Source organism: Lissotriton helveticus, chromosome 1_1 (genome assembly GCF_964261635.1).
Source record: "Lissotriton helveticus chromosome 1_1, aLisHel1.1, whole genome shotgun sequence".
NCBI classification, from domain to species: Eukaryota; Metazoa; Chordata; class Amphibia; order Caudata; family Salamandridae; genus Lissotriton; species Lissotriton helveticus.
In genome coordinates, this window is record NC_136057.1 from 77,546,366 (window position 1) to 77,554,761 (window position 8,396).

Below are 8,396 nucleotides of genomic sequence, written 5' to 3' on the forward strand. Positions count from 1 at the left end.
TCCAAATATTGTGCTGATAGCTACACCTCTAATAACTGTCTCAAATGCCTTCCCATTCTTCTTGTCGAGATTCTGTAGTATCTGCATTTTCGGAGAAATAATTCGAAATAGCTGTGGCTAGGGCGTTGCGAAATACAGTCTTCTAGTGTTTGGGGCTGCAGTCTCCGTGTTGGGATTGAAGTAGGAATTTCCCCCCAGAAAAATGTTACCTCTAGGGGGTTGTGGTCCGACAGCATTTTCCCGAGGTATGTGATTTGGGCAATTTGTGCAACCAGGGGCTAAGAGCAAAACACCCTATCTATTTGTGTATGTAACATATGGGGGGGAGAGTAAAATAAATACTCCCAGCCGCTCTGCTTTTTAGTGCGCCAAGCATCAGTTAGTGTCCATCCCTTCACCCATCTATGCAGAGAGGCTGCTTGTTTCTTGGCGAGTGTTCCCTGCAATGGAGGGGGAGAGCGATCGAGGTCTATATCAAGGACTGCATTGTAATCCCCTCCCAGAAGCCACGGGTATTCTACCCAATCAGCTAGGATATTGCTACGGGTACCTAAGAATGTATCCTGCTCTGCATTTGGGGCGCATATGCTGTCAATCACTAAATGCATACCGTCTAGTGTACCGTGGATCAATACATATCTACCGTTCACTCTTTGGTCTAATGCAACAAAGGGAGTGACGTTTCTGATCCATATAGCAGCTCCTCTTGCAAAGGCAGAGTATGTTGTACGGTATATTTGACCCGTCCATTTTTTTTCTGTAGCTTGGTGGCCTCTGAGTTAGTGAGGTGTTTCTCCTGCATTAAAACAATATGTGACTTCCTCCTTTTCAATTGGGTATATATTCTGTGACGCTTATGCACAAATCCCTTTCATCTAACATTCCAGGTTGTTATTGTGTACATTCCTAACATAGCCGTACGTTTCTGTATATTTTGTCTTACGACTTGTCATTCCTTGACATCTTGTATTCATGGCGGACTTACCGAGGAGTGAGCTAACTGTTTAAGTACCCTTAACATTACCCAATAGAAGGTCTATCCTAAGAACTATGGTGGACCAAACTACATAACAAGGTTGATTATAATACAACTTGAACTTTGGTGCAGTCACAAAGGGGGAGATGGGTTTTATAGTCTGCCATGTTTCTATGGGCAGAGTTCTCTTAGCTGCCATACAGCCTGCAGGACGCAGGCCTTGTGTAATGTTGTGAATGTATTGCAAGGCCAAGAGGGCATATAGCTCAGGGTCTCGTCTATCTTAGGGTATTTTTCAAAGGCTTGATTGACCTCGTGTCAAGGTATTCATCCAAGGTAATCGTTTACTAATTGTGGGGTGATGGACGAGAAAAGAGTCATACTGTTCTCAGAGCCTGAATGCAGGTTAGTATCTTCGGATGATTCGATTGACTCAGCCAGGGAGAGAGTATCTTGGTCGTCAAGTGCTGTCATTAGTGCTGATTTTTGGCTTTCTATTACTTGTTCTGAAGATGGGCTTGTCTTTTGTCTGTACGGAATGGTTATCTGCGGCCTGATCTTTCTTAACATGATTTATGCGACTTTTGTGATTTCTGTTTGGGGGACTGTGCCGGCCCCTGCAATGTGTCAGGAACCAGTGTGACCTACGTCCATTCCACAGCCTCCTCTGGGTTTTCAAAGAAATAAGAATTCTGTTTGTATATCACTTTTTGTCGGGCCGGAAATAGGAGAGCATAATTGAGATTGTGAACTCTGAGCGTCTTTTTGACCTTGTGGAAGGAGGCTCTTTGGTACTGAACTGCCAACGTAAAGTCTGGGTATAGCGAGATTTGTTTGTTCTCAAATTGAATTGAGGCCTTCTCCCTGACAGCTCTAAGTAAAGTGTCCCGATCTTTATAAATAAGTATTCACACTATTATTGGCCTGGGTTGTGCCCTGGCCATCGGTGGTCTCTTGGGGATTCTGTCACTCCAGACGATCGGGTCTTGTTGCCTCTGTTCCACGAAAAGTATTGGGTTTGTTCCTTCACTTCATTCTGGAAGCCCCCCTATTCTCACATTGTTCTGCCGTGAACAGCCTTTAGTGTCGTCCACCCCATCTTGGAGGGTGGACACCTGGCACTGCAGTTGTTCTATCTGTTCTGCGTAGGCTTTGTGTTGTGGTACCATTTCAGTGAGGAGCATTTTATTGTTTTTCACAGTCGTAGCTGTTTTGTCATGATCCGTCATTAGGAGTGCGAAGCCTGTTGTTAGTGTACTCATTTGTTGCTCAATCTTCCTTGATTCCTTGATTCTCTGACTTCCTGTAGGATAATATCTACTTTATCTTCAGGTTCTTCGGTGGCTGTTGGCGGAAGGAAGTCTGGATCAGGTACTTGGACTGCGCCGTCCTGCTGGCTATGTTCTGCTCCAGCCGATGCGAGTGGGTCTGGTTGTTTCTCCCTTGTACGGCCCATCTTTGGTTATGCAAGGGCGTGATTGAAGAGGCGATTATCTTTAAGGTCAGAGTCACCTTCTTTCACATGTAATTCTCAGCGTCTTAGCACCTTGCAAGCAGTGTGAGGTAACTTGCCGGAGAGTCCTCAGAAAAAAGCAACAAGGTCTCTTTAGGGTGGTGGGGCCTTACTCAAAAGTCACCACTACTTTGGAGTGCGCTGGTGCCAGTTCTGCAGTGTATGCCCAGGGAGTCCCTGTAATTTGTACCCGTATTTTATTGGGCAGATACAGTTCTAGGTATTGGCTCCCGGCTCAATACACAGCCTTACAGACGCACTGCACTCACTGCTTATCGGGGGTCTGATGAGGCGCAGGTGATGAGTGGCACTCGTTGCTTGTTCAGGGCCCGCTGGCAGACAGACTCCAGGGCTTGCCCAGGCCTCTAGGGATCGGGTCTGCATGCTTGATCGAGTTCGGTCTGCCCACCTTGTACCTGAGCGGTGAAGCCCGGAACCCAGGGTGCACTCCACACTCACAGTTCTCTTATTTTCTCCTACAGTAAAGGAGCTCCAGTGGATTTGGGCCAACGCTAGATCACGGCACAGACAGTGCCGCGTATTTCGATCACTTGATAATGACCAGGTGGAGACCGTGCCACATAGGCCTGTTTAGCTCGAGACTGGATTACCTGTTCCTTGGTTTTTAAGCTACAGACCGGACCCTTTAATACACAAATGAAAAAACGGTGAGGGTACACAAGTGGGCACAGACAAAAACCAAATTCATACAATTAGTGCTCGTCAAAATATTTTCCAGATGATGTCAGCTCAATACCTCAAATGGATCCACCGAGATGATCCAGTAAAGTCCAAACTTGAATTCAAAAGAAATTGAGGGAGCGACTACGTTCAAGTGAAATTACAAGGTTCACAAATGTGAATACCAACAAATGTTCTTTATTCAGTCTTGTTCAACAGAGATGATAGTAATCAGTCATTGATACATCTTCATTCAATCGTGAATCAATATACAGTCTGTACAGCCGACGCGTTTCGTCCAAGGAACTTGTGTTAATTCTTGTATTTGTGTATTTAATCTTAATGAAAGAGCTGTCTTTATAATCCCATTTATTTTGTCATTAGGAATAACTACAATTGGAAACATAATTTTTGAATTCAGAACCAAGATCTTTTGTATATTCTCATAGGAGGTAGGCCTTTCACTTTCTCATTATCAAATTCCTTTATTAGTTGAGTTGATGGGAGCGTGCATACAACGTGATGTGAACATAATAGAAATGTTTGAAATATTTATGTTCTTTGATTCTGTGTAGATTGTGAAATAGGCAGGTGTCCCACACATGTAATAATGAGGATAACTTTGATGTTGAGGTAATATTCATAGTATTTTTTATCTATGTATCAGTTATTAATTCTTTTTTTCATGTTACCCTTTTTTTTTTTTTGATAATTACAGCCCTGATGATGTCCATCTTTGGACGAAACGCGTCGGCTGTACAGACTGTATATTGATTCACGATTGAATGAAGATGTATCAATGACTGATTACTATCATCTCTGTTGAACAAGACTGAATAAAGAACATTTGTTGGTATTCACATTTGTGAACCTTGTAATTTCACTTGAACGTAGTCGCTCCCTCAATTTCTTTTGAATTCAAGACCGGACCCTTTAGCAGAGGCAACTGATGTGTTCTGTCAAGACTGGAGGCAGGTGCTCAATTATGCATGTCCCCTGTTCTCTATGATCGTGACGCTTATGGCACAGGTCAAGAGACAGACGATGAACCTGTTGTTATGGACACTGGTTTGGAGATTGCAAGCTTGGTTTCCAGTTCTTCTTGACCTTTCTTTGGATTCTCCAATCCGTGTTCCCCAGACTCAAAACATTCTAAGGGATGTCCAAGGAAACTGCCACCTCTTGGTAGAGAAGGTCATTCTCCACTTCATGCCAAGGAAGGTTACAGAGGACGCATCCTCTGGTATGTAGACTTCTCAGAGAAATCAGACTTTCAATTTCTCCCAAACCTAGATATTCACAATTGCAGGACATGAATGTGGCTCTGCACTTCTTGGAATCTTTTGGCATGAAAACCAATTTCATTCCAGAAAGGAATTGTTGAGTAAAATAGCTAGTTTGTCATGTCTTCTATTAGGTAAATGGGTCTCTGATGTCAGAGCTCTGGATATTTCTTTCAGAGTGTACACACTGGAAGAGTTACCTTCACAGTGTCAAGAAATTCCAAATCTCACGCTAGGATAGTTGAATATCTGGCATTGCCAGGCAATCCTAAATTGTGCGTAACTTGTGCATAGTAAGTTATTTACCAGGTTAAGAGACCATAACGGTGGAATTGAGACTCCCTGGGACAAAACAGCTGCTCACTGCAATCAAGAAACCATTCAAGCAGGTTCCCCCAGCAACAAATGCATAATGGTTTTGGTGGATTATGACAAAGGATAGAATCGGTGTCTCCATCTTTTGGTTGCACTTGGTGAGGGGTTTGATTGCCTCTAAGACCTATACCTTGGGTAGCCGTCTTGAGGACAGTTTGAGGGCGGCAGCCTGGTCCTTGTACTCCACCTTAAAGAAATTCTGCTTTAAACCAGTGATGGTGGTGGCACCACTGCTGGTTAATAAGGGTTAAACTTGCATAATCAGAGTCTACGGTCCTAACAAGGAATGTAATTATTGCTAGCAGCATGTAAATGACGTGCAGAACTGCACGGTTGCAGGAAGCTGTGCTTTTTTAACTTGTGTGTGTGTGACCTTGAGCGCATTTTAAATATTTGGGATCATAGTCTGTGATTGACCTGTATTTTCTCGCTGCCATAATCTGTCTTTTAAAAACTTACGCAAATTACTCTCTGCGTTCTCCCTATCTGCACTCACTGTATCTGGGACTTAAAATCCGCCAATCCCTCCCCAGTCCACCACCATTAGCGGGCTGTTTGTGTGGAGGGAGTTGAGAGTGGCGGATACCCATTTCCGGTGTGCCGCGCTCCTCCGCCATTTTGGGTAAGGAGACGGTCTAGTTGCTCAAAACTCGGCACAAGCCCAGTGAATAGGGGCCGATGGCGCGGAAGCGCACTTGATTATTGCTTGCAGCATGTAACTGACGTGCAGGACTGCCCGGTTGTGTGACCTTGAGCGGTTTTAAATCTTTGGCATCAGTCTGTGCTTGACCTGTATTTTCTCGCTGCCATAATCTGTCTTTTAAAAATTTACGCAAATTGCACAAATTACTCGCTGCTTTCTCCCTATCTGCACTCACCGTATCTGGGACTTAAAATCAGCCCCCTGCTATTCAATCTTTACGTCCAACCCCTGGCCGCAGTAGCTCAGAGCAGAGGACCGACCACGGGCTCCTACGCCGACGATACACAGTTGGTTGTGACGCTCTCGAATATCACCGAGCGGGACGCGCTCAAGTTTCAGGGCGACCTAGCAGCAGTTGCCGAATGGATGACCACCAACTGTCTCCAGCTGAATGCCACCAAGTCGGAGGTACTGCTGGTGGGCAAGGACCATGGTCAGTAGAGTTTCTATTAGGGTTCCGTTAAAAGGTCCTTTCCCCATGATGATAAGCAGTTGTCTCCAGCCGTTCATAGTATCATAGCCTGGTCATTCCCAGGCTTTTTCATCTCTAGTTGAGGATTGTATGCAACATTTCTCTAACATGTTTACTTGTCTTCCCCTTCTTCGTGCATATATACTCCTCGATCCTGATATTATTCCTTCAGGACCTCTCCTCTAAGTCCTCATTCTTCACTGAAAAATTATATGTATTTTCCCCAACTAAGTTATGTGGCGGGGCTATTGCTCTAGCTCAGAGAATCTGTTTGTTTGTCACCTCCTACAATGACTTCATCTTGTCATCCAACTCATCCGTGTCCCTTTGTATGTCAGCTTCACAGAAACCTTCAATTTATAATTCACTCTCACACTGTTGCACAACAAAATTAAAACCTTAATGGAGCAGGTTGATTCACGTACCTTCCCCCTGGTAGAGACCATTTCAGCACCTAGTATTATTTGACACAGGTAGTTCTCCACTTTATACCCTGAGACTTCTGCAACTTCCTTTTGAGGTGGCTAGATCTGGTTAGCTGAACAACGTCAATCCTGTAACAAATTTCAAACAACTGATTCTCTAAGTTGGACCAGTACCTCTGCCATTATTCCCAAATTAGTTGTTAAAAGTATGGTTCCTGCCACTCTTAAAAACACCACAGCGAATCCCTTTTTCTGGAAGCCAGGAGCAAATTCCTTGGCTTTAAAAAAGTTATTACTGAGATCGATACTTCCTTTTGCTCTTAGCTGATGGAACGGTTTGTAGCAAAACCATTTTCTCAAGGACACTATGGCATGATTGAAGGCCATCACACAATACAGAGACTGTGCTTCTCCCTATTATGGATGAGCTGAAATAGGAGCAGGAGCCGACGCTTTGTTCTCATTAGATCTCTCTGCTGTCGTCCCACAGTTGAGTACTCCAACTTGGTGAACCATGTTGAGGCTTTGGGCATCGGGTGCTAGGCCCTAAAGAGGTTCATATCATTCTTTAAAGGCTGAACATGTATCGCCAGATTGGGAAACTTTCCGTCCAACACATTGCATGCAATTTCAGAGTGACTCGTGGGTCCTCCATCTCGCCTCATTTGTTCACCAGCTACGTAATCCCACTTGCTGAAGCTTTACTTGAGAAAGGTGTTAGAGCATTTATGTGTTCTGACGACACCCAGATCTTGCTGTGTTTAGACACTTAACCCTCCCCTCACCTCACATTCCAAGAGACAATGCCTGTCCTATATTAGTGGCTGGGCTGCAATAAACTAAAGTAAAACGCTGAGAAGACAGAAGTTCTGCTTATTAATGGCCATAATGACTAATGGCTTGATGCTTAATAGCCTTCGGAGATGGGCACTCTTCCACTCTTTGCTCAAAATGTGTAGAGCTTGAAAGTAAAGATCAACAGTTCTTTCTCAGTCTGGCAAGTTCTGTGAGTTGTGTCATTAAAAGCCTGAAAATGATTGCCTCTTATTTGACACTAGAAAGCAGGTGCGTTGTAGCAGCAGCATAGGTTGGGTCCAGTTTGGACTAGTCGAGCATCTTCTACTTGCAGTTTCCTACACTCCACAAGAATGTTTATTTTGATAGCCCAAAACATGGCCAATGCCTCCATCTCAGTATTCGAATGTCTACATTCAGCCTCCGCCAAAGCCCTAGATGCAAAGGCAATAATAACTTTCTTTCCAATCATGCCGCTGTTTCAGTTTCACTCCTGGGCCCTTGTCTCTGACGTCCGTAACAACACAATGGGGCAAAACTATGCAGACTGTGAGCATTCACAAGACTCTTCTTCACCTCTGCAAATTCTTCTCGCAATCTCTACTCCACACGTAGTCTGCACCCTTCCTTAGCAGGTTTCACAAGGCACAAGTAAATTAGGTACAAACTGAGAATAGAATGTTTCTCACCAAAAACGTGTGTGCCTCTTCTTTCTTTATGGGTCTAGGTATTTCCTGTGTGGCTTTAATTGATCCATCTTTGGGGCAGACCCCATCAGCCGAGATTACGTGACCTGGGTAGCTCAATTCCTGACTGGATTTTTTTTATTTTTTTCTGTTTATTTAAATCTATTATTCCTCAATGCTCAACTTCATAGGAAATATCAATTATGGTAATGCTTACTGAATTTTCCTTAAAAAAAAAAAAAGAATTACAAAAACATAATAAGTCCCTTAAATATAGGGTTAGGTTTGATGAGGTCTTACTGATACATTTTGAAGCTTAACAGATCAGCTCTGGATAGGGAGTCCTCTCTGGCAGGGCAGAGCGGACCTGCATGAAATCTCACTATATCACGTAAGGGCAGCATTGAGCGGGTTTAGATATGTAGCAGGGTAACTCCTGATGTCCTCGAGGACAGCCTCACCTTGATCAGGGTAGATCCTCTCCAGC